The sequence below is a fragment of the Bos mutus genome, chromosome 8, assembly GCF_027580195.1.
Source record: "Bos mutus isolate GX-2022 chromosome 8, NWIPB_WYAK_1.1, whole genome shotgun sequence".
In the NCBI taxonomy this organism is placed as follows: Eukaryota; Metazoa; Chordata; class Mammalia; order Artiodactyla; family Bovidae; genus Bos; species Bos mutus.
This window is the reverse complement of record NC_091624.1, coordinates 93928687-93954512: the sequence shown is the minus strand read 5'-3', so window position 1 is coordinate 93954512 and position 25826 is coordinate 93928687.

Sequence of the window (25826 nt, the reverse complement as noted above, 5' to 3'; positions counted from 1 at the left end):
ATTGGATTAAAGATCTAAATATAAGACCAGAAACTATAAAACTCCTAGAGGAGAACATAGGCAAAACACTCTCTGACATACATCACAGCAGGATCCTCTATGACCCACCTCCCAGAATATTGGAAATAAAAGCAAAAATAAACAAATGGGACCTAATTAACCTTAAAACCTTCTGCACATCAAAGGAAACTATCAGCGAGGTGAAAAGACAGCCTTCAGAATGGGAGAAAATAATAGCAAATGAAGCAATGGACAAACAACTAATCTCAAAAATATACAAGCAACTCCTACAGCTCAACTCCAGAAAAATAAATGACCCAATCAAAAAATGGGCCAAAGAACTAAGTAGACATTTCTCCAAAGAAGACATACAGAGGGCTAACAAACACATGAAAAGATGCTCAACATCACTCATTATCAGAGAAATGCAAATCAAAACCACTATGAGGTACCATTTCACGCCAGTCAGAATGGCTGCGATACAAAAGTCTACAAGCAATAAATGCTGGAGAGGGTGTGGAGAAAAGGGAACCCTCTTACACTGTTGGTGGGAATGCAAACTAGTACAGCCACTGTGGAGAACAGTCTGGAGATTCCTTAAAAAACTGGAAATAGAACTGCCTTATGATCCAGCAATCCCACTGCTGGGCATACACACTGAGGAAACCAGAATTGGAAGAGACACGTGTACCCCAATGTTCATCGCAGCACTGTTTATAATAGCCAGTTAGTCATTCTTAAAGGTATAGATGATCTTATTTGCAAACCAGAAATAGAGATACAGACAGAGAGAACAAACGTATGAACACCAAGTGGGTAAGGGGAGGTTGAGGTGAATTAACAGATTGGGATTGACATATACACACTATTGATACTATGTATAAAATATAAGATAGATACCTAATGTGAACCTATGAATAGGTCAGGGAATCCTACTCAGTGCTCTGTGGTGACCTAAATGGGAAGGAAATCTGAAAAAGAGGGGCGAGTATATAGGTACGGCTGATTCATGTTGCTGTACTGTAGAAATTAATGCAACATTGCAAAGCAACTGTAATCCAATAAAAATTTTTAAAAAGAGATGAGGATCCTATTCTATTGCTATTGGGCCTCTTGTTTCTCATGCAAGGGATTTCCATGACAACTGACTGGGGCCTCTAAGCTGACAGCTTCCTGGGTTTATCCACAATCTCCTCTTTAGAGCCTAAGGGTGTGTCCCTGGGGTTGGAGTGGGGAGCACGGGGTCCCAAGTTTTGAAAACTTCCAGTTCTGTTTTCCTCCTTTGACTGCAAGGAGAAAGCAGCCGTCTTTTCATATTGCTCGATAGTTCCATGCTGGTGTGCTCAGACGTGGCTGACTCTTGGTGACGCCATGGACTGTAGCCCTCCAGGTTTCTCTGTCCGTGGAATTTTCCAGGCAAGGATACTGGAGTGGGTTGCCATTTCCTTCTCAATTTCAGGAGCTTGGTTACTTTTTCCTACCACTGGGTCCTTTCTCTCTCAGAAGGTGCCCCCCTCCACACACACACACACACACACACACTTTTTAGGCAACTTGCTCTTTTCCTGCTCCACACCAGAGCTTGGAGCAGCAGGGGATGTTGGGAGAAACAGATTTGGCCAAGCTATAGAGACAAAGATTTTCCATGATGCTGGGCAAAAATTTGCCTTACGATTTTATTCCCAAGGCCATCCAAACTATTCTTCTGGAAATTAAGGACTTATTTTGAGGTTATTTGCTGGTTTTATTTCTAGATATAAAAGTGGCTGGTATTTTCTGTTCTCAGCCCTCTGGTTTAAAAAAAAAAAAGTTTCCCTCACTTAGGCACTCTGCCACACATGGCATACAATGAGGCAACCTAAAAAAGGCCCATGAACAGCTGTTTGGACTTCCCAAGTGGTCCTAGTAAATAATCCACCTGCTAATACAAGAAACTCAAGAGATGCTGGTTCAATCCTTGGGTTGGGAAGATCCCCTGGGGGAGGAAATGGCAACACTTTCCAGTGTTCTTGCCTGGAAAATTCCATGGACAGAGAAGCCTGGCAGCCTATAGTCCATGGGGTCACAAAGAGTCAGACATGACTGAGCGACTGAGCATGCACACACACACACACACACACACAGCTGTTTGTGTCCTTCAGTGACGTCATATTCAGTACAACAAAATAAAACCCTACTGTCTGGGCTGTGGTAATCAGTGCCCTATTGTGCTAGCCACACATCCAGTTCTCTCCAGCTGTGCACATCACATTACAGAAATGGCATTCGAAATGAGACAGAGCATATTCAGGGGCATGGGCGCCGGAATCCCTGTCAGGAGAAGTGATTCAAGGAATGGGGCACGTGTACAGTGGAGAAGTGGAGATGAAACTAGCAGATGGCTCCCTGAGTCGTGATAGGAGGATCTGCCAGGTGGCAGGGAGACTGTAGCTGAATGTGAGTAGTTTTTAGCTCATGTACCAAGAGAGATGTCCAACAAAAGAAATGGCCTGCCTTAGGAGCCATGAGTGCATCAGTAAAGTCATTTAAACACTGGTGGTTCAGCCATCTGTTATGGAGGTTAGGTACAAGGTTTTCTTATTGATACAATATGCTGCTGCTGCTAAGTCGCTTCAGTCATGTCCGACTTTATGCGACCCCATAAACGGCAGCCCACCAAGCTCCCCCGTCCCTGGGATTCTCCAGGCAAGAACACTGGAGTGGGTTGCCATTTCCTTCTCCAATGCATGGAAGTGAAATGTGAAAGTGAAGTCGCTCAGTTATGTCCGACTCTTAGTGACCCCATGGACTGCAGTCTACCAGGCTCCTCCTTCTGTGGGATTTTCCAGGCAAGAGTACTGGAGTGGGCTGCCATTGCCTTCTCCAACTGATACAATATGGGTATAATAATATGTGGACTCGCTTCCGAAGTCAACAGGTATAGTTTCCGTGGGAAATATGTTCTGAGTTTTAGTCAGCTAATGTACAACTTTGAGATGATGGCCCTCTTGAAAGTGGGAGTTTCTTATATAAAATGTTATGCTTTCCATGATTCGGAAAAAGTGGGAAGAATTATAAGTCAGTGACTATATCACTGACCTTAGTTGCTATATCACTGACCTAGGAAAGAAATCTAAGGTTGCGTTGGTATTCAGGAGTTTTCAGGCATTATAAAACTTGAGGCTCAGAAGACAGCATTAGGGTTTTATTTATTTCCTTCAGTGTCTTTATTTTTTAACTCTCTTGATAAATTGTATAGCTGCCATGATGCCAGGTGGAGTCCGTAGAAGTCACTTTGCAGTTGAATCAATAAGTGGCGTGGCATTCACCAGTTTAACCCAGAATTTGATCAAGAATCTGTGCTCTGAGTGTTGTGTGTGGCAACAGAGATAGATGTGTTGAGGCATTGCTTTTTGAAACCTGGTATTGAGCTAATACAGCTTTCACTTACCAGGGGGGAAGTCTTTTAATAATAGAAAAGTGGGAGAGCTCCAAGCACTCTGCTCCCTGCTTCTCTGACCCATTTGGTACTGGGAGTTAGAGAGGCTTGGTTTTCTAATCAGTTTTATCTCAATAATCCTGACTTCAGAAGCAGCAGTAACAGAACTAACTGGGCAGAAAAAAATTCCCTTGAGAACCATTTCAATTTGTAAACCCTTGGTAAGTAGTTTAGCACAAGGATCTTCAACCCTGGAGGAATCATATCAAGGTTTAATAAACCTAAGCCACAAAAGAGACTTTTAGATCTGCAAGATTTTATTTGAAGGCAAAAGTGAAGACAGTAGGGGGGAAAGTAGACTTCTGGTTTCAACATAGAACAAAAGCCATTGATGGTTTTATTTTTAAACTTAATCACAGCTTAAAAGAATGATAATTCACCTTAAGTTTTAGATTTATTTTTTCCACTTTGTGCCTGAAGACCTGAGCTCCTTACTGTCTTAATCATATGCCTCCGAGTAGGTGGATTTGCACAATGGATGAATAATTCCCTTTTTCCAGGACAGGAAAAAAAGTTAGATATGGAAATGTGAGTTTCTTTGACTCTATTACCCAATACCTGTACTTCTCCTGATTGAAAGAGCCATATTTTACATTTGTAATGTGCAAAACACAAAGGTTTCACATCAAAGTTTCTGGTGGTTTAAAATATTTCTTGAGTCTGATCACGAGGGTTTTCTCCCACTTTGAAATTTCCACCATTTACAATCTAGCTCCAAATATTACAAATCTGGAGTGGCTGCTTTTATACTCAGGTTTTAGATATGTCCTTTTCTCCTTGTATATGCATTACGCATTACAAGTGATTCAGAATGTTGGTGAAGTTCCCTTCCTAAAATGATTCCCTGGGAGTAAGGTATAAATGAAGGGAGAGTGGAGGATGGGTGAGAGGGTGAGCTCGGTGATGGATAATTCCAAGGAAAAAGATTGGAGTTTTAAAAAATAAATTGCAACTTAATTGCATTTTTTAAGATTAATTCTGTACTGTTAAACTTCTTGACCATAGGCATTTTATCCAAGCCTGTGGCTGTATCATTGTCTTACTTGCCAGCAAGTCTGTCAGCTAGGATCCTGCATTTTATAAACAATTTATAGAAGTAACCATTTCCTTTGTGATGGTTTTTCAGACCCCAGGAGTGATTAGATTCAGGGTATTTTTTTTTTTTAAGGCACATTTATATAAATGAGGCAAGTCAAAGTGACAGGAATATATGGAGAGCAATATGAAAAACAATCCTGTGTTTTAAGCACTGGATGGTCCTTTACAAAAGAAGTTTCTCTTACGTGAGTGAATTTAATCTTACATGAGTGAATTTACAGCTGGTCTCAAAAAGGCTAGTCAGTCCCATCTAATCACTTTAATGATTTCAAAATGTTTCCTACTTTCTATGTTTCAGAATAATTTCCAGTTTAAGTTGAATAGTTCTGGGACTACTCTTCAGTTCTTACGATATGTCAGCCAATATGCTAAGCACTTTTGTATGAATTATATCATTTAATCCTCATAAGAGGACTAAATCATAAGAGGATCACTATTTAATCACATGTGGTGGGTTCTATTATTATTTTGATTTTATAGATGGAGAAGTTGCTGAGGCTTGGAGAGGTTAAGTTGCTTACAATCATAGGGAAAATGTTTATTCAGCTGGTATATTGAGGAGCCAGACTGGAAGGCCAGGCAGTCTAACTTCGGGGGATGTATACTTAGTCACTCTGCTCCCCTGCCTTGTGATCAGTTATTTCATTCATAGAGAATGGGAAGGTTAAAGTATATATTATATATCTTTATATATGTATATAGTATATGCACATACATATACATTTATAACTAGTTTTTTTTCATGATATTTACTGTCAAATTTTATGACTTCTTATGGGCATAGTTTTTCCTCTCTAGTAGTAGGCTATGTGCACTTTTTAATGAAACCAGACAGATAAATGCTGTCTAGATCTCCCTTCTGGCAAGTACTTTATAAGCTTAGTTCAGGGTCAACAGGAGGTATTGTTTTTTTATCCTTTTATGCCCTCCGCATTTCTCCAGGGGCTATGTCAGCTTGCTCCTATCAGGGGCAGAGACTAAGAGGAAGACTGCGCTGACAGCTTTTAACAACAAACAAAAACAACTGTTGATTTTGAGACCACTTATGAAGTTGAACTAGGATAAGATTGTACTTTGGCAGATGTTTTTGTGTTCATGTGTGCACGGGCATATATATTTTTCACAGAGCAAACATTTTCAATGCTTCTTGGGTTTCCATGTACATTCAAGCAGTGTAGAGCATGCTCTGGGGCTTGCCTGCTGGCTCAGTGGTAAAGCATCCACCTGCAGCTGCAGGAGCCGCAGGTTCTATCACCGGGTCAGGAAGATCCCCTGGAGAATGAAATGGTGATCTGCTCTGGCACTCTTGCCTGGGAAGTCCTGTGGACAGAGGAACCCGGCAGGCTACAGTCCATACAGAAGCAAGTCGGACACAACTTAGCGGCTAAACCACCATAACATGCTATATGCCTTTGTTTCAGAAGTTCATTAATAAATATGCAATATCTTTATTATCTGGAATTCTCTTGAACAATATAAACAACAACAGCAAAAAAAAAAAAAAAGATCATTTCCCTTTCCAGGCTTCTAAGTATTTCCTTTCAGAGGATTTTGTCTCCCTAATATGATCCCAGTTTTCCCATCCTTCATCTCTTACGATTTTGATTCTCTTTCTTTGGAATTCCTCAGTCTTTATATCTTTTAATTGAACACCTACTCCCTCCCTTTCCCATACATTTGTACTGCTCTTGAAGCCTGTTCTTCCTTTTCTCCCCCTTGGTAACTCTTCTTGATTCTTTAAGACTCAACTTGGGCAATCTCTTTTCTAGAAACGCTTCTACCATCTTGCTCCCATCAGCTTTGACCAGTCTAGTTTGAGTAAATGACCTTCTCTGGGCTCCAGAGTATATCAGACAGAGAATAGCTTCTCTGCCATAACGATTCACATGATGCTTGGGTTCTCTGTTCACAGGTCTTATTCCCTTTCAGGACATTCAGCATCTTGAGTGCACCACTCTAGACAACTTTCTTGTCTCCACAATTCCAGTGTGCTGGAGAGGGACCATTGATGGGTGTCGGTGAAAGACTGTTCAAGTGACGTTTAAAGACACAACTCTCATGTCCTCTCAGTCTCTTTTCTTTAGAAGTCCTTTCTTTCCTGACCTTCTGTGGCAGGTACCAACTGCACCATTTCCTGGGGAATTAATGGTGTTGCTTTGAGACTCTCCCTTACATGTGTGTACATGCATGCTAAGTCGCTTCAGTTGTGTCTGACTCTGTGCAACCCTATGAACTGTAGCCCACCAGGCTTCTCTGTCCATGGGATTCTCCAGGCAAGAATATTGGAATGGGTTGCAATGCCCTCCTCCAGGGAATCTTCCTGATCCAGAGATCGAACCCATGTCTCTTACGTCCCCTGTGTTGGCAGGTGGGTTCTTTACCATTAGTACCACCACTGCTATTTAAATCCTATAGTGTTATTGAATGTTTTCTCCATGTTCTCAACTAGATTTTGAACTCTTTGGGAGTAAGAGGAAGATTTTATAATTTGGGGTGTAAGCTAGGTACCCCTAATACTGCCTTGTACATATTACCTTCTTGATAATGTTAGTTCATGAATTGTTAAAGCACTTCAAAAAGCAACAAACATGAGATCCTTCAAAAGCACATCTTTCAGGGCAATTGCCTTTTCACTCTCCATTTCCTCAAACAGTGGGTACATTGTGTGATTACAGAGACTTCAGACAAGTCCTTTTATTTCTCAAAGGACTCACAGGAAGCTCACAGTGCGAATAGATTTTAGTTGCCTTTTTTCTTATAGAAAGATAAAACCTGGTGACCGTGGATATCTTCTTCATTTTTGAGCTTTACTTTCCTTATCTGTAAGCTTGGTGTAATAGATAACATACTTTCCTGCTAGGAGTTGTGATGAAGGGTAAGTGGAATAATGTATGCAAAGCATGTGATGGTGCCTGAAACACAGTGACTCATCAGTGTATGTTATGATGAGCATTCACTGTGGGCATGGTCATTTAGAGGAGTTCCATGGGAAAACTTTTATTCAATTGGTTTATCCATTCTTTTTACAAATAATAAGAAAGACTCATACAGTGCTTCAGAAATTTAAGTACTATCCTCTAAACACTTTGCATATATCAACTCATTTAAGCTTTTAAACAGGCCTATTAAGTACATTCATTCCACTATTATCTACATTTGAGAGATGAAGTCACTAAATCACAAGAAATGGTCCAGTCACACAGTGGCAGAGCTGGAATTTGAGCCCAAAGACTCCTCTTGCAATGCAGGAGACTCCAGTTTGACTCCTGGGTGGGGGAGATCCCCTGGAGAAGGGATAGGCTACCCACTCCATATTCTTGGGCTTCTCTTGTGGCTCAGCTGGTAAAGAGTCCACCTGCAATGTGGGAGACCTGGATTTGAGCCCTGGGTTGGGAAGATCCCCTAGAGAAGGGAAAGGCTACCCACTCCAGTATTCTGGCCTGGAGAATTCCACGGACTGTATAGTCCATGGAGTTGCAGAGTCGGACACGGCTGAGCGACTTTCACTTTCACGTGTTAGTTTCTTTGATAACACAGTCCATGCATTTAATCATAAAATAGAGGACTTCAATTCTCATTGTCTGATAATTCTCTGTCCAGTAACAAGTAAATTATCACTGTATTTGAGGTTATATAAGTTTGAGTTTTAAAAAGCAATCTGAAAGTCCCTTTAATTGAAGAAGTATATGCAAATCCATTTCTTCCAGTCTCTCTCACTGTGAAAAACAAAATCTAGAAGCATATTGTACAAGATTCAGAATTTTCATATTTTTCATTAGCAAGTCATTTGCAAGTTTCCAAGAAGGAAGGGATATATTTCCAGTGTGTCTTCCACAGAGAGTTTCATAAGGAAAATAAGTTGTTGATTTAATTTTTATTGTATCCAATTTAAAATTTTTAATGGTATTTAAAATTTAATGTTAAAAATTTAAAAGTGTTGCCTTAAAAAATGAAGTATAATGCATAATATTATTATACGTTACAGGTGTACAGTAGAGTGATTCACAATTTTTAAAGGTTACATTCCATTTATAGTTATTATGAAATATTGGTTATATTCCCCGTGTTGTACTGTATATCCTTGTGACTTATTTTATACCTTATGGTTTGTACCTTGTAATCCCTTGCCCTGCATATTGCCTGTCCCTTCCTTCTCCCCACTGGTAACTACTGCTTTGTTCTCTGTATCTGTGCTCTGCTTCTTTTTTGTTACATTCATTAGTTTGTTAATTCTGCATGCGATACCATACAGTGTTTGTCTTTCTCTGACTTCTTAGCATAGTGCTCTCACAGTCTATTCATGTTGCTGCAAATGGCAACATTTCATTATTTTTTTAATAGCTGAGTAGTATTGCCTTGTGTAATGGAATACCACTTCTTTGTTCATTCATCTGTTGATAGACATGAAAGTGTAGTTTTAATATGATGTCTTCAAATGGTGGTGATATTGGGTGGAGAATAGACTTAGCATAGGGAACATGTTTATTAATCAATTACTGTTTTAATATTCATAAGATGAATAGCATTGAGTTCTCCACTGGAGTAAAAAAGTTAACTTATTAATAAAGATAACAGATAAAGTGCAATGGAAAAAAAAAAAACAGAGGACTTCTTAAAGAAACATCGACTCAACAGTTAACGTGTGTTGGGTACTGAGGTTAGAGAGATGAGGAAGGGCTGTCCCTGCCTTAATGACTTGCACACAAGAGTGGAAGACAAGAAGACAAGTTTGTGATTCCTGATTGATATCGTGGGAGCTATAACCAGAAGGGTCTGACGTTCCAGTTTGCCTGGGGTAGTCCTAGTTGACACCTGTCACCCAGCATAATTATTAGTAGTGTTCTCGTTTACATTCAACAGTGTGTTGGTTGGGATCATAAATTACATGGTCTCTGTTAGCTCTATGAGGTGATCTGCCATCTCCAAATGGGGAGACCTGACTGTTTCCGGTAGAGCTTCTTCTGATTGAATATCGTAGAACGAGAAGTTTTCCAGGTGGGAGTGGGACACTGAAGGAAACGAAGAAGGCACAGCTGTGAGTGAGCACGCTGGGTGTGTTCAGGAAAGAGCAAGCAGACCCGCTCGCTGCCGCAGTGGAGTGCTGACGCTCAAACGTGGCTGCACTTTAGAGGCGCCTGGGGAGCTCGTAAAACTCCCCTTGCCCAGGCTGCACCAATTAACTAGAGTCTCTGGAGCCATGTTTTAAAAAACTCTCAGGGCAATTACAATGCGATTTGAGAACCTTGGAGGTGGAAAGCCCTTGAGAGGCAGACGAGAAATGATGGGTGAGTCGGAATGGAGAAGCGGGCAAGGACCAATTCGTGGAGTAATGTACTCCTAACCAGAGGTGCTGCCACTTCCCTGAGTGTATTTCTGTAGAGCTCTATTATGTAGAGCCTTAGTCTGCCTGGGGCAGCTATGAGGAGCCCCTTTCCTTTCTGTTAGGGCAGCAGCAGGAATGGCTAACAGGCTGTACCCTCGATTTACCGCCCTCTAAAGTGAGCATTCTTCTGGCCTTTATACAGCTTGCAGAAATTCACTCCGTGCCCAGAAAACCTTTTAGCAATACTAAGGGTGCCAAGGATGATTAGACATGTGAGGCAGACTGCGCTTTTATATCATAAGGGTGGGCATAAAAACCCCTTAGAACAATTCTTTCTGTGAAAACAAAATCCCCAAAGTACATTAAGTATAAAACAACATTCTCTGTAGATTCCTGGCAAGTAAATCGAAGGTTAATTAGCTTGTCCTGTCTCTTGCTTATTTACCAGTCTAGCTAATTGTTTAGAAGGTGGAATCTGCTAATTATCAAGACTGATGTGATTCAGAAGGTGAAATTACCAGTGTTAATAATAATGGCCACATTTTCTATCGCAGAAGGACGGTCTGCTCTGGGGCCACTTTAAGGGTACTATCCAGCTCCCTTGCAGCGAATTTATTAACACCCTGCCCTTCAGGATGGCAACTGGACTGAGGAGGAGATAAATTCACTCTACTGAATAAATAGGCTTTACTGAGCTAGGGGAAAGGGACCCCTGCACAGGCTCTGTGTATCGGCTTCCTCTTCTTTAGCTCTCCACTGGTTCTTCCCACCTTTCTCCATGTGCCGTGTGTCCTCCATGGCCACTTGGAGCCTCCCTCCCCCACTTCTGGACAGATCTTTGGATATTTGGGACCCCGAACTTTCCAGCCTAGGTAGTATTGAGCCTGCTTCCAGGGCCCACATGGGCCTCATTCCTAGAATTTTCTCTTGAGGGAGGAATAACCAAGCTGTTGGTGGGCACACTAATGGGCTTGAAAGATGGTCTTAGGTGGCTGTTTGGGAGGGCAGGGAGTGGAGGTGGAATTTGGATGTGAGGATTGGAACGTCCACATGCATGCAAGTAGCCTCGCAGTGTAGGACAGAGCCAGGGTGGGAGTGAAGGAGGAAGAGTTGGCTCTCCCCATGTGCCATGGCTCAGCACAGAACTCCTAGGGGTCTGAGAATTATGGTGCTTTTGTTTAGGTAAGAGGAATGTGTGTCTGTATGAGTGTGCCAAGTCACTTCAGTCGTGTCCTACCCTTTGTGACCCTGTGGACTGTAGCCTGCCAGGCTCCTCTGTCCATGGGATTCTCCAGGCAAGAATACTTGAGTCGGTTACCACTTCCTCCTCCAGGGGATCTTTCCGACCCAGGGATTGAACCCATGTCTCATGTCTCCTGAATTGGCAGGTGGATTCTCTATCACTAATGCCACCTGGGAAGCCCAGATAAGAAGATAGAAAATATTTAAATTTTGTTAACTGTTTTATAAATTTTAAATATTTAAGTATATGGTTTTCCATTTGGGTTCTTGCTCTGGGCCTTTAAAAACTTAAGGATGTCACCTGAAGCCTGGAGCTGGATCACATCAATGATACATAAAGAAACATGGAGGGCTGAGTGTCAGACTGTATACAGTTTCTTTGAATGGGTTTTATCATTCCCATTTTCAAAATGTAGGAACCTTTGTTTGGAAGATTAGCAACTTGCCTCACATCCTATAACAAATAACAGGATTTATTTGTTGGTCTTCAACAAAGACTCAGCTTCTTGAGGTCAAGCTTTTTTTCTAACCCTGATTCTCGCCGCCCCCCCCTGCCCCCACCATCACAGATACCTTTTGCGGTGAAATTATCCTAAGATGTTAAGTTTAACTCTTTCAAATTGACTTTTGTTTTCATTTTCTCCTGTCAACCCCTACCCAGCTGTCTCCCTTCCTCTTCCTCTACTTCCCTTGCCTTTTGAGTAAATCACCCTAATTATTAACATTGTAAATGAAGTTCTAAATAAGCTATTTAAGTTTATTCCTATTAGATGGGACAACAGATTAGAAATCCAGTGCCACCTGGGGTGGGAACGTGTTAGATTTCCATGCTAATGCCTCATGCATGTTTTATGCCTTAGATTAGCAGCTAATGTGGTCATTGATCATCTCATGTCATATGAACTACAGACCTGCTGCTTTGAGCTAATTCTTTCAAAAACTTATTTCCAAATCAGTATTCAAAGTCCAGACAAAGATTTCTGGTTGACAAACAAGGTCATACTTGCTTTGGGTAGGGCTCAAAAACATTTTTCTAACTATTTATGCTCTTTGTAGATAATGAACAGGGTGTAATATATCATTGAAGCAAGTTAGGTTTGAGAAATTGCCAAAGGAAAAATATATCCTAAAATGTAGTCCTAGGAATCCTTTTTGTACCCTATATAGTTTCTTTCTATGCTATGTATAAGTAAAAAGTATGTTAAAAGTTATCATTTGAAAGCCTATTCAATTTGTACTTAAATTAGATAAGGATTTACCCCATTAAGTCGGAAATTGAGGACATTTTTATTTCAAGTTATATGGCTTTGCCATTACTGAGGTCTAGTTCAAATTCTGGTCTGTTCACTTAGCAACTGGGTGACCTCAAGGAAAATCCTTATCATCTCTGAGTGTGTTTCTTTATTGAAAACATGAGACTCATGAAAGCACTTATCTCACTGGCTGATTATAGGGTTGACCAAGGCATTGCATGGAAAGCTTTCACTTACATGTCTGGCACTTAGTAGATACTCATATAAACATTCGTGATTACTTGATTCCTCTTCCATGTAGAAAGTCATCTTGGCTAAAATATATGATGAATGAAAATTTCACTGATGAAGCGGGGCAGTAATTGTTTGCCTTTTCTTTTTTTCTGAGCAAGTGTAGAAACCAGCCATATCTCAGTAATATGCATTGGAAAACTGGTAATGGGTTAATATGGAATTATGTTTATGCTTCAAGAAGGACCTTTCTATCTCTTTGGAATCTGAGCTGGACCTCCAGCTAAGTCAGAGGTAGAAGAAGGAATAGAGGACCCCAACCAAACCCAGGCAATGGGGGAGCCATCTCAACACTGAACAGGAACACCACCCCTTCAGCCTAGAAAGAGGGCAAGTTCAAATTGTGATTTACACATTTGGTCATGGAGGGTATGGGTCATCACTCGGCTATGACCACTGTGGGGAGAAGCTAAAAGTTGACTGATGTCAACTCCTCTCCTTAATACCATTCTACCTCCCCTTCTCTCTGTGCATACATCTCTGTAAACCTTGAAATTAATGCAGCCCTATGGAAAATGGGCAGGGATAGCGGGGTGGTTATTTTGTTGTTGTTGTTGTTTTCTGGGGAATTTCTCCAGGAGCACCCATGGGTGCCAGGGCTGCTCTGGCACTGGCAGAGAGCAGGCAAGGCAATCTGAGCCCTGGGTTGGGCTTTCAGCTCTCTCTCTTGCAGCTGCATCACAAGAGCCTGGGGAGCATTAGGCAGCCGTATGAGGCTCTGGATGATTCTCTGGCTGACAATAACCTCATGCATTTGAGATGGAAGAATAGAAGTTTTGGCGATTAGGGAAAATTTGATTCAAGAGTAACATCCCTGAAGTATAGTGGAACCAGCCACCGCGAGTGACAGTGGGGCATGGTCTGCATGAGACAGTTCTTTTTGAAAGTGTTTGCTGGGCAAAGTTTCCTGTATAATCTTGGTTTTTTTTTTTTTTTTTTTTGGCTTGGTGGTTGAGGGAATTGGGATGGAGCTGTGTTACCAAATCAACAAAACTATTGCAGGATTCACTTGTTTGGATTTGTTCTTTCCCTTTGCAGAACCTCTGCCATGTGCTTTAAATTATAAGGAATTGTTTCAGAGATAATTACTGGAGAGTTTCTTCACAGGAAACCTGAACTTTTCTTGATCCATTTGATTTCTATATATGGAAAGAGTGACTTTAAACATACGACTATATATATATATATATGAGTTAGGCTTTTCTAAGTAGAGACCAGATGTATAATTTCATAATTCATTGAGAACAACTTTCTTTAGATATGTTATCCTCCCTATTGGATGTATAATTAGGATCTTTGTTAACAAATCAAAATAGTGTTCCCATTTAGAAATGCTATCCAAGCTGTTAGCATAATGCTGAGAACATGATATATACTTAGCTCATTGATTAATGAACTAGGTTGGATTCAGTAAATAAAAATGCAAGGTATTAAACATGATAAGGAAGAAATATTCAGAGACTCAAGATGGTAATGGGCTTCCTAGGTCACAGAGTTGAAGAATATTAGACTGCAAAAATAAATCAGAATAAAACTGTGATTGTAATTGTTATGAAAAGTATGGAAGCTAGAAATTGCCTCTTGTATTAAAAGATGGACTAACAGACAGTGACTGCAGCCATGAAATTAAAAGATGCTTGTTCCTTGAAAGGAAAGCTATGACAAACCTAGACAGCATATTAAAAAGCAGAGACATCACTTTGCCAACAAAAATCTGTATAGTCAAAGCTATGATTTTGCCAGTAGTCGTGTGCAGATGTGAGAGATGGACCATAAAGAAGGCTGAGAGCCAAAAGATCGATACTTTCAAATTTTAATGCTGGAGAAAAATCTTGAGAGTCCCTTGGACAGCAAGGAGATCAAACTAATCAATCCTGAAGGAAAGCAACCCTGAATATTCATTGGAAGGACTGACGCTGAAGCTTAAGCTCCAATACTTTGGCCACCTGATAGGAAGAGCCAATTCTTTGGAAAAGACCCTGATGCTGGGAAAGAATGAGGGCAGGAGGAGAAGAGGGGGACAGAGGATGAGATGGTTGGATAACATCACTGACTCAATGGACACGAGTTTGAGCAAATTCTGGGAGATGGTGAAAGAAAGAGAAGCCTGGCGAGAGGCAGTCCATGGGGTTGCAAAGAGTCAGACACGACTGAGCAACTGAATGACAACAACACTAGCAGTCTGGTGGATGTCCTAGATTACAGATTCTGAAGACAGACTGCTGGTTATAGATCCCGAGAATGCTCTTTCCATCTATGGGATCCTAGGCAAGTAGCTTAGCTGCTTCTCTGTAAAATAACCATAGTAATAATATCTGCTTTAGAAGATTGTTGGGAGTATTAAGAAGTCACATAAAAGGGACTGGGTCATAGTAAATAGTTACTAACCAGGGCCATTATTATATCCATTCTTTGAGAGCATGATAAACCTTTCAATAAAGTTGTCTTGATGAGACTTGTATATTCTTCTGGGCTGCTGCTTCAGATTTCTGACTTGAAATCTGATTTCTTTACAGATGCCAGAGTCAGAGTATAGTCTGGGCTGATAGACTCTATAGTGGCATAATAGGGTGTTGGGTATCCGATAGATATAGATCTCTGAATCCTGTACGGGCACTGCTGCACTTTCTCTTTTCCCTTTTGATGTTGCTCCTCCCTGGAGCGACTTCCTGGGGTTCAGCTGCTGCCTTAGGGGCATAGCCAGGTTGGTCCCTCTTCCTCCCTTTCTGTCATGCTTGAAAATTATAAAGGTAGTATGCTTATGAAATCTGAGGCTAACGCTGCTCTGAGAGGAAAAGCTAATGTCCTGGATAACCAAACAAGTATTCAGAGGTTAACAGCTAATCTGAAAGATAATATTCGCTGAAGATAAATACATAGTCTATCATTTATATTAAGATTAAAACAATAAATTATCCAAGCTTGAGCTTGAGAAGAATGACTCAGTAATCCAGAGAATTTTCTTGATTTCAAGGTCAGGATGGGACAGAAATATGCCTTGGTACCTGGTACGTTCCATACTACAGTTGACTGTTGGCATCCATTAAAGAGTTGGTCTGAACATCTCATGTCCCCAGATCTAAAATGACAATCACTGATGTAGGAAGACTAATCAGCCAGCTAGGCTGATGCATTATGGAAGCAGCTTACTACTAAACACTTGTCTTGAAGTGCATGTCCTATAATTTGAGCCACCCATTTTATCTTCATTATCTAATTTAATTGAAGTGTCCTATAAAATACATGTCATATCCTCGTTAGAGTACATGTGCCATGGAACTGCTGGTTTGCCTTCAAAATTTCAGAAGAATCAACATTGCATCAGAAATGCTAAGTCCTCTGGTCTACCACTCAGGACAAGGAAGGGCAGAGTCCAAGGACAATCTCAAGGTCAGCTCATACCTATAATATTGCTCTTCAGTTTTGATGCCCCCACTTAAACGGTTGTTGGCAAACAGTTGTAGTGATGGAAGAGCAATCAGTGTTTTCTGAAGACTATGTTGTATGAAAAAAGTTGAAGGAACTTAGAAGTATTTCACTTAGAAATAAAGGAGGTTTGGAGGAAATGTGACTGCCTTCTTCATAAACATGAATGTCTTTTATGGACTGATATGGCTTATTTTGTGCTGTTCCAAGGAATTAAGTCAGGACAAAGAGGTGTATCAGTTACACAGATTCAATATAAGGGAGGACTTCTTAAACTGGAGATGTCCAAAATACTATGGGTTGCCTAGAGAGAAAATGAGCGTCCCTTCTTCAGAATTGCTTAAGCAGTTACTAAAAGGCTGTGCCTAACCACAGAGGTGGAAAGGCTGTCAAGTGTAATGGATAAACACAGGAAACCTGCCACCAGAGGGTCTGAATGCTCTTCCTGGCTCTGTCTGCCCCTTACTAGCTGGGAGATGATGGGAAAGTTACTCTGTCTTTCTTAGTAAAGTGAAAGTTGCTCAGTCGTGTCTGACTCTTTGCAAAACCATGGACTATACAGTCCATGGAACTCTCCAGGCCAGAATACTGGAGTAGGTAGCCACTCCCTTCTCCAGGGAATCTTCCCAACCCAGGGATTGAACCCAGGTCTCCCACATTACAGGTGGATTCTTTACCAGCTGAGCCACCAGCTGAGCCACCAGGGAAGCCCAAGAATACTGGAGTGGGTAGCCTATCCCTTCTCCAGCAGATCTTCCTGACCCAGAAATTGAACTGGAGTCTCCTGCATTATAGGCAGATCCTATACCAGCTGAGCTACCAGGGAAGCCCTCTTTCTCAGTACCCACCTCGTAAATCCTTATGGATGTTCATGGATGTAAAGTGGCACTTATTAAAAACATAGATAGTATTTCTTATGATTATTTTCGAAAATGCTATAGAGAGATTTCTGTAAAAAGCAAAAGGTTCGCTAGAGCTCTTTCCCACTCTAAAACAACTACTTATAATAATATGGTCAGACTCTTAATTTTATGGATGCACCATTGAGTCTATAAAACACCATCTATCCTTAGACAGGGTCAATATGACATATTTTACTTCATCACTATAAATACAACCTGAATACAAATGGAGACATACAAATAAAAGAAAAGAGATGGGCATGCATTTTATAAGGCTGGTACACTGATAGCTGTTCTGAAGAGACTGGCTTAAATGTTAACTTTGTTAATTTCATTTGCCCATTCCACCAATGAGTTATAGTGTACATAAGTAGCATAAGGTGTTTTATGTTAATTCTTGTGGATGGTTTTTTAAATTTCATGTGAGTAAACCAGGCATATTGTTAACAATATAATTTGGGCTAAATTGAGCTCTTAGTAAATTGTGAATGGTTTATCATTATTCACTGGAATGCATTTACTCTGCTAATGCAATATTGCAGCTTTTTAATTATATGTTAATAGTTTAACAGCCAAAGTTAAGTGCTATTAATAAAATGGTATAACTAAAAGATCCCATTTGTAGTGTTCTATGCTTTTCTTCAGTGTTTTATTAGAAAAGTTGAAAAATGAGATGTGACAAAAAGAATACAAACAAAAGCAATTATTACACTCAGTGTAATTGATGGAAAATTTGGGTTGTGTGCTCTCAGCTAAAGCAAAGCAAGATGTAACACAGTGCCTGGTCCATTGCTCTACAATGGCTGAATTAATGGTGGTTGATCAAGAAACAATTCTATTGACAGTTTCATTCCCTTAAATTAGAATTCTTGTTCCAACTGTGTCTCTACAGGTAAAACGAAGCAGAGAATTGATATTTGTTTGGTAAATTAAGCAAGAAGAAAAAGAATGCAAACAACACATTCCCTCTCTCCATTTTCTCCTGGAATGAAAGATCTGTGTCCAATAGTTAGATGTGTTCTACTGTTTTTCCATTTTATCTGTGAAGAAGAGAATGGTGTGATCACCATATGTAATGGAGAAGGAGTGTGTCAGTTTTCAGTTTTTTTTTTCTGTCATAAGCTGGTTGTTCTTGAGTAATAAGTATATCCATGTTAAATAAATATCTGGGATAAGTCTAGAATCCTGTGAAGTGAAGTGAAGTTGCTCAGTCATGTCCGACTCTTTGTGACCCTGTGGACTGTAGCCTACCAGGCTTCTCCGTCCATGGGATTCTCCAGGCAAGAATACTGGAGTGGGTTACCATTTCCTCTCCAGGGGATCTTCCTGACCCAGGGATCGAACCCAGGTCTCCCACCTTGGAGGCAGATGCTTTAACCTCTGAGCCACCAGGGAAGCCCTGTACTTATACCTAAGAATATAGTGATGTAATTACAGAGAGGAGATAGGACTTCATGAAAATAAATTAAAAACATCATGGGATTTGCTCAGCTCAACTCAGTGTCAGTAAAGAATGCAATTAAAACTCCAGGAAGATGAACACCCTTCTATTGCCCTGGTACCCAGAGGAAGAGCCATGAGTCCTGCTCTCTCAGCACTAATCAGTGCAACTGGGAGTACTGAGTGCTATAGTAGAAATTGCAGCTTATGAAAGCTGGAGATGAATGGCGATGATTGAGCAGAATGGAGAGAAAACCCAAACTGTGTCAAATGAGTTGTTATGGGGAAAACCTAATAATGGGGAGACAATCAGGGGGACAGTAATAGCTGTGCTCAAATATTTTAAGGGCTATAATGAAGAAGATGGAATAGATTCATTTGGTATCAAGGGCAGCCAGTAATGCATATGTATGAAAACCATAACAAGATTATAATAAGAAAATGCATTAATAGTATATTGTGATGTGCTACTTTTCTAGTGCTAATTCCACTATTTAGGGTTCTTTTATCAAAACCTTTTCAAAACTTGAAAAGGATGCTATGGAAGGTTTTCAATCCTAAATTGAGTGATTGACAAGATTATCTTGTGATTTGGGGAGTTTGCAAGTTAAATAATCAAATTTTTATCCCTCTGCCATAATCTTGATATGAAAGTGAAAGTCACTCAGTCGTGTCTGACTCTTTGCGAGTCTATGGACTATACAGTCCATGGAATTCTCAAGGCCAGAATACTGGAGTGGGTAGCCTTTCCCTTCTTCAGGGGGTCTTCCCAACCCAGGAATTGAACCCAGGTCTCCCATATTGCAGGCAGATTTTTTGCCAGCTGAGCCACAAGGGAAGCCCAAGAATACTGGAGTGGGTAGCCTATCCCTTCTCCAGGGGATCTTCCTAGCCCAAGAATCAAACCGGGGTTGCCTTCATTGCAGATGGATTCTTTACCAGCTGAGCTATCAGGGAATATAATAGTTGTTAAATAGTTTGAATTTCCTAAGTGAAAAATTCTATAAATATAGAGATTATTTTTTCATAAGGAGTTCAATGAAAGAAAGATAAAGCTATAACTAATACTGTTTTCCTCTTTTCAACATGGTAAATTATAAAAATTATGAACTATTTTTAAGTAGCAATAGGTTTTAACTAAAATATGTGAGGGTAATATTAATATTATGAAAGTAAAAATGCATTTACTAATTAAAACTCAAAGGAACTGTTTTCATGGGATTTTCTGTCCTTTTCCACCACACATTTCTCACGAGAGGTCACATGATCACTGATATTGTTGTTCAGTTGCCCAGTCTTGTCTGACTCTTTGCAGCCCCATGGACTGCTTGCAGCATGCCAGGCCTCCCTGACCCTCACAGTCTTCCAAAGTTTGTCCAAGTTCATGTCCATTGCATCGGTGATGCCATCCAGCCGTCTCATCCTCTGACGCCCTCTTCTGCTTCTGCCCTCAATCTTTTCTCAGCATCAGGGACTTTTCCAGTGAGTCAGCTGTTCCCATCAGATGACCAAAATAGTGGAGTTTCAGCTTCAGCATCAGTCCTTGCAACGAGTATTCAGGGTTGATTTCCAACTAGTATACAAGGTTTATTTCCCTTAAGATTGACTGGTTTGATTTCCTTGCTATCTAAGGGACTCTCAGGAGTCTTCTCTAGCACCACAATTCAAAGGCATCAATTCTTTGGTACTCTGCCTTCTTTATATCATTGATATAAACACCATCTAAAATAGTGATCTTTGTGCACAGTAAAATTAGCATTGATTTATATAGTTTTGGAGATAAAAAGGGAGATAAGTAGGATAATGAAACTCATTTAAACATTTTCATAAAAATAATTACAATTCTATCTATCTATCTATATGCACATATATATGTGGCTTCCCAGGTGTCTCAGTGGTTAAAAGTCAGCCTACAATGCAGGAGACCTGGGTTTGATCCCTGGGTCAGGAAGATTCCCTGGAGAAGGAAATGGCAACCCACTCCAGTATTCTTGTCTGGAGAATCTAATGGACAAATGAGCCTGGTAAACTACATTCCATGGGTTTGCAGAGTTGAACATGACTTAGCAACCAAGCAATAACATATATATGTATAAACAACTATATATATATATTAAACATGTATATGATGTTTAGCAACTAAGCAACATATATATGTATATGCAACATATATATATGTAAAATGATGTGAATATCATCATTGGATAGTGAATATGAAAAATCAGTTAGATAACAGCAGTTGGTATGAATTTCTGCCATAGAAACTAGTGGTAGAATATAATGCTGTTCTTATGGTTGTTATTGTGCTTTTCTCTGGAATTGCTTCCGTTCTTGCATCCGTGTTTATATAAAAGAGGTTTCAGGCATGAAGTGCATTTTAATATCATATAAGGCCTGTATGTAAAATATTTTTTCAGTGAGAATTTGAGTTGAATTCTCTTTCATCTTCACACCATTGACCTGAGAGACTAAGGATTTACTTAAAATCGTTGTAGTAAACAGAAAGCTTTCAATCTTCATTGGCCATTTATTAGAGATACTCTGCCTCTCTTGAGCTTCCCTGGTGGCTTGGATGGTAAAGAATCCACCTGCAATGTGGGAGACCTGGGTTCAATCCACAGGTTAGGAAGACCTCCTGGAGAAGAGAAAGGCTACCCACTCCAGCATCCTTGCCTAGAGAATCCCGTGGACAGAGAGCCTGGCGGGCTATAGTCATGGGGTCCGAAAGAGTCAGACATGACTGCGGGACTTTCATTTTCACTTTCTTTCACAGCCTCTCTTATGTAGCCTAGCATTTGTTTCTCAGCTCTCATAATTTATCAGAGAGTTTGCATTACCTACTGGATGTTTATATTAAGATGAAAATTTTAGCTATGGACAAGTCCAAAGAAAATGTAGGTTTTAACAACTTTCTGATATGGGGTATATATAGTCATGACCTCAGGAAGCTACTGTCTAGACTATGATTATATAGCAAGTAAAACCATGGAAATAAGCAGATCCCTATGTAATTTTTTATTTTTTAAAGAAATTCATGGGAATGTATTTGTTTCTTTTTATAGTTTTTATTTGTGTGTTTATGTTTTGGCTGTGCTGGGTCTTCGAGGCTGTGTGAGCTTTTCTCTAGTTGCCTCGAGCCAGGACTCCTCTAGTTGAGACGCGTGGACTTATGGTGGTGGCTTCTCTTGTTGCTGAGCACAAGGCGCTCAGGCTTCAGTAGCTGTGGTTCTCAGGCTCTGGAGCACAGGCTCCATAGTGGTGGTGCATGGGCTTAGTTGTTCTGCAGCATGTGGGATATTCCTGGACAGGGATTGAACCATGCCCCCTGCATTGGCAGGCAGAGTCTTGAGCACTGAGCCACCAGAGAAGCCCAGGACAGTGTATTTATTACCTTGAGCAAGGTTCCCACATAACATTAATCATAGCTCTTGCCTTTGTTGTTGTTGTTCTAGGATAGTGTTATCAAAGTTTTAAAAGAAGGATTATTGGATAATAACAGTAAATTAACATAATTTAAATAACTGTAAATTTCATAATAGTTATCTGTATATTACATGCATCATATAGCTATGTTTAGAAATTATTTAATTTTAGACATTCATACATATTTTAAAATATCTCAGTTGACAAAAAATCCAAAGACGTAAAGAGGCATCTTAAAAGAGAATTGTTACCATATATTAAGAAAATTATAATTTAAATGTAAAGTTAACTGTATTAGAGATAAATTTAATTAAAAACAGGAAACTCACTTGCCTGTACTCATGCAATATTGAGACTTGGCAATTTGATTTTCATGGCATTTTTTTTTTCTGATTTTGTGTATTTTTCTTTATTTTTAATCAGAAAATCATTTTTTTTCTCTTTTCAGTCAATCTTGCTAGAGGCTTACCAATTTTTAAAAAATCTTTAAAATATTTATCTTTTAATTTTGTTGATTATCTCTATTGTACTGATATTTCCTATTCATTTCCTTTTGCCCTTCCTCTTATTTCTTGTACTTTATTTACGTCTGATATATTCTTAGATTATGTTTTAGACTCTCTTATTTCCTACTATACCGATTTTAAAGCTATATGTTTTCCTTTAAACACTACTTTAGTGCATTCTCCCAAATATTGATCTGTTCCATCTTCATTATTATTCAATTCAAAATATTTTCTAATTTCTATTGTTATTTATTCTTTGACCCATTGTATAGAGAAATATTGTCTAAGTTACAAGGAATTAGGGTTTTATAGTTGTCATTATGTTAGTTTAACTAATTTCACTGTGATCAGAGAATATATTGAGTAATTAACTCTTTGAGCATTGTTGAGGCTTTCTATAAGGCTTCTTTGTGGTTGATATGGTAAATATTCCACAGGAACTTGAATGGGATGTGAATTCTCCTGTTGTTCTATGCAAAGTCTTCTCTCTGTTTCTATATGATATTTGGGTACATGTGTTAACTGTGTGATTTTTAAAATAATTTCATTGAGGTATAATTGACATATGACAATGTAAAGTATACATATTTAAAGTGTACAATTTCATCAGATCAGATCAGATCAGTCGCTCAGTTGTGTCCGACTCTTTGTGACCCCATGAATCGCAGCACGCCAGGCCTCCCTGTCCATCACCAACTCCCGGAGTTCACTCAGACTCACGTCTATCGAGTCAGCGATGCCATCCAGCCATCTCATCCTCTGTCATCCCCTTCTCCTGCCCCCAATCCCTCCCAGCATCAGAGTCTTTTCCAATGAGTCAACTCTTCGCATGAGGTGGCCAAAATACTGGAGTTTCAGTTTTAGCATCATTCTTTCCAAAGAAATCCCAGGGCTGATCTCCTTCAGAATGGACTGGTTGGATCTCCTTGCAGTCCAAGGGACTCTCAAGAGTCTTCTCCAACACCACAGTTCAAAAGCATCAATTCTTCGGCACTCAGCCTTCTTCACAGTCCAACTCTCACATCCATACGTGACCACAGGAAAAACCATAGCCTTGACTAGACGAACCTTTGTTGGCAAAGTAATTTCTCTGCTTTTGAATATGCTATCTAGGTCGGTCATAACTTTCCTTCCAAGGAGTAAGTGTTTTAATTTCATGGCTGCAGTCACCATCTGTAGTGATTTTGGAGCCTAGAAAAATAAAGTCTGACACTGTTTCCACTGTTTCCCCATCTATTTCCCATGAAGTGGTGGGACTGGATGCCCTGATCTTCGTTTTCTGAATGTTGAAATTTAAGCCAACTTTTTCACTCTCCACTTTCACTTTCATCAAGAGGCTTTTGAGTTCCTCTTCACTTTCTGCCATAAGGGTGGTGTCATCTGCATATCTGAGGTTATTGATATTTCTCCCGGAAATCTGGATTCCAGCTTGTGTTTCTTCCAGTCCAGCGTTTCTCATGATGTACTCTGCATATAAGTTAAATAAACAGGGTGACAATATACAGCTTTGACGAACTCCTTTTCCTATTGGAACCAGTCTGTTGTTCCATGTCCAGTTCTAACTGTTGCTTCCTGACCTGCATACAAATTTCTCAAGAGGCAGATCAGGTGGTCTGGTATTCCCATCTCTTTCAGAATTTTCCACAGTTTATTGTGATCCACACAGTCAAAGGCTTTGGCATAGTCAATAAAGCAGAAATAGATGTTTTTCTGGAACTCTCTTGCTTTTTTGATGATCCAGCAGATGTTGGCAATTTGATCTCTGGTTCCTCTGCCTTTTCTAAAACCAGCTTGAACATCAGGAAGTTCACGGTTCACATATTGCTGAAGCCTGGCTTGGAGAATTTTGAGCATTACTTTACTAGCGTGTGAGATGAGTGCAATTGTGTGGTAGTTTGAGCATTCTTTGGCATTGCCTTTCTTTGGGATTGAAATGAAAACAGACCTTTTCCAGTCCTGTGGCCACTGCTGAGTTGTCCAAATTTGCTGGCATATTGAGTGCAGCACTTTCACAGCGTCATCTTTCAGGATTTGGAACAGCTCAACTGGAATTCCATCACCTCCACTAGCTTTGTTCATAGTGATGCTTTCTAAGGCCCACTTGACTTCATATTCCAGGATGTCTGGCTCTAGGTCAGTGATCACACCATCGAGATTATCTGGGTCGTGAAGATTTTTTTGTACAGTTCTTCTGTGTATTCTTGCCATCTCTTCTTAATATCTTCTGCTTCTGTTAGGTCCATACCATTTCATAACTTTTGATATATTTATAAATTCGTGAAACCATTGCCAGAGCTCTTTTTTCTACTTGCCTTCTTTTCTCCCTTCCTCTTCTTGTTCCCAGGTAGTCACCTGTCTGCTTCTTTTACTATAGATTATTTGCATTTTCTAGAATTTTATAGAAATGAAATTATATAGTATATACTCATTTTTGTCTACCTTCTTTCAGTTAGTATAATAATTTTGCTGTTCATTCATTTTGCCTTGTGTATCAATAGTTAATTTTTTACTGCTGAGTAGTACTACATTTAATAGTTGTACCCAATGTGTTTATCTGTTCACCTGTCTTTTGGATATTTTGTTTATTTCTCTTAACACCTGTTGGGAGAAATGTTTTAAGATCTGCTAATATGATTTGGATTTATGTGTTTATTTTTTATACTTTGTGAATTAAAAAAATATTTAAAACTCTATTGTTGGGTGCATACATATCTAGGACTATGCTATTTTTTTTATGATTGACCCACATATCCTTTAAAAAATACTTTAAAATTTCTAATAATGTTTCTTGCCTTCAGATATACCTTGTTTAACATTGGTGTTGTTATGTTAGCTTTATTTTGGTTAATGTTTTCATGGCACATTTTTTTCTGTACTTTTACTCTCAACCTTTCTGTGTCCTATTATTTAAGTGTGCCTCTATTATGGAGGCTATTTTTTAAATCCAATATGACGATAATAGTTTTATTTTAAGTATATGATCTTTTGTGTTTAATGTCATTATCAGTATAGTTTTGAAGTAGTTACCTTCAGTCAGTTCAGTTCAGTTCAGTTGCTCAGTCGTGTCCGACTCTTTGCGACCTTATGAATCGCAGCATGCCAGGCCTCCCTGTCCATCACCAACTCCTGGAGTTCACTCAAACTCTTGTCCATCAAGTCAGTGATGCCATCCAGCCATCTCATCCTCTGTCATCCCCTTCTCCTCCTGCCCCCAATCCCTCCCAGCATCAGAGTCTTTTCCAATGAGTCAACTCTTCACATGAGGTGGCCAAAGTACTGGAGTTTCAGCTTTAGCATCATTCCTTCCAAAGAACACCCAGGACTGATCCCCTTTAGAACGGACTGGTTGGATCTCCTTGCAGTCCAAGGGAGTCTCAAGAGTCTTCTCCAACACCACAGTTCAAAAATATCAGTTTTTCGGTGCTCAGCTCCAGTTGAGCTATT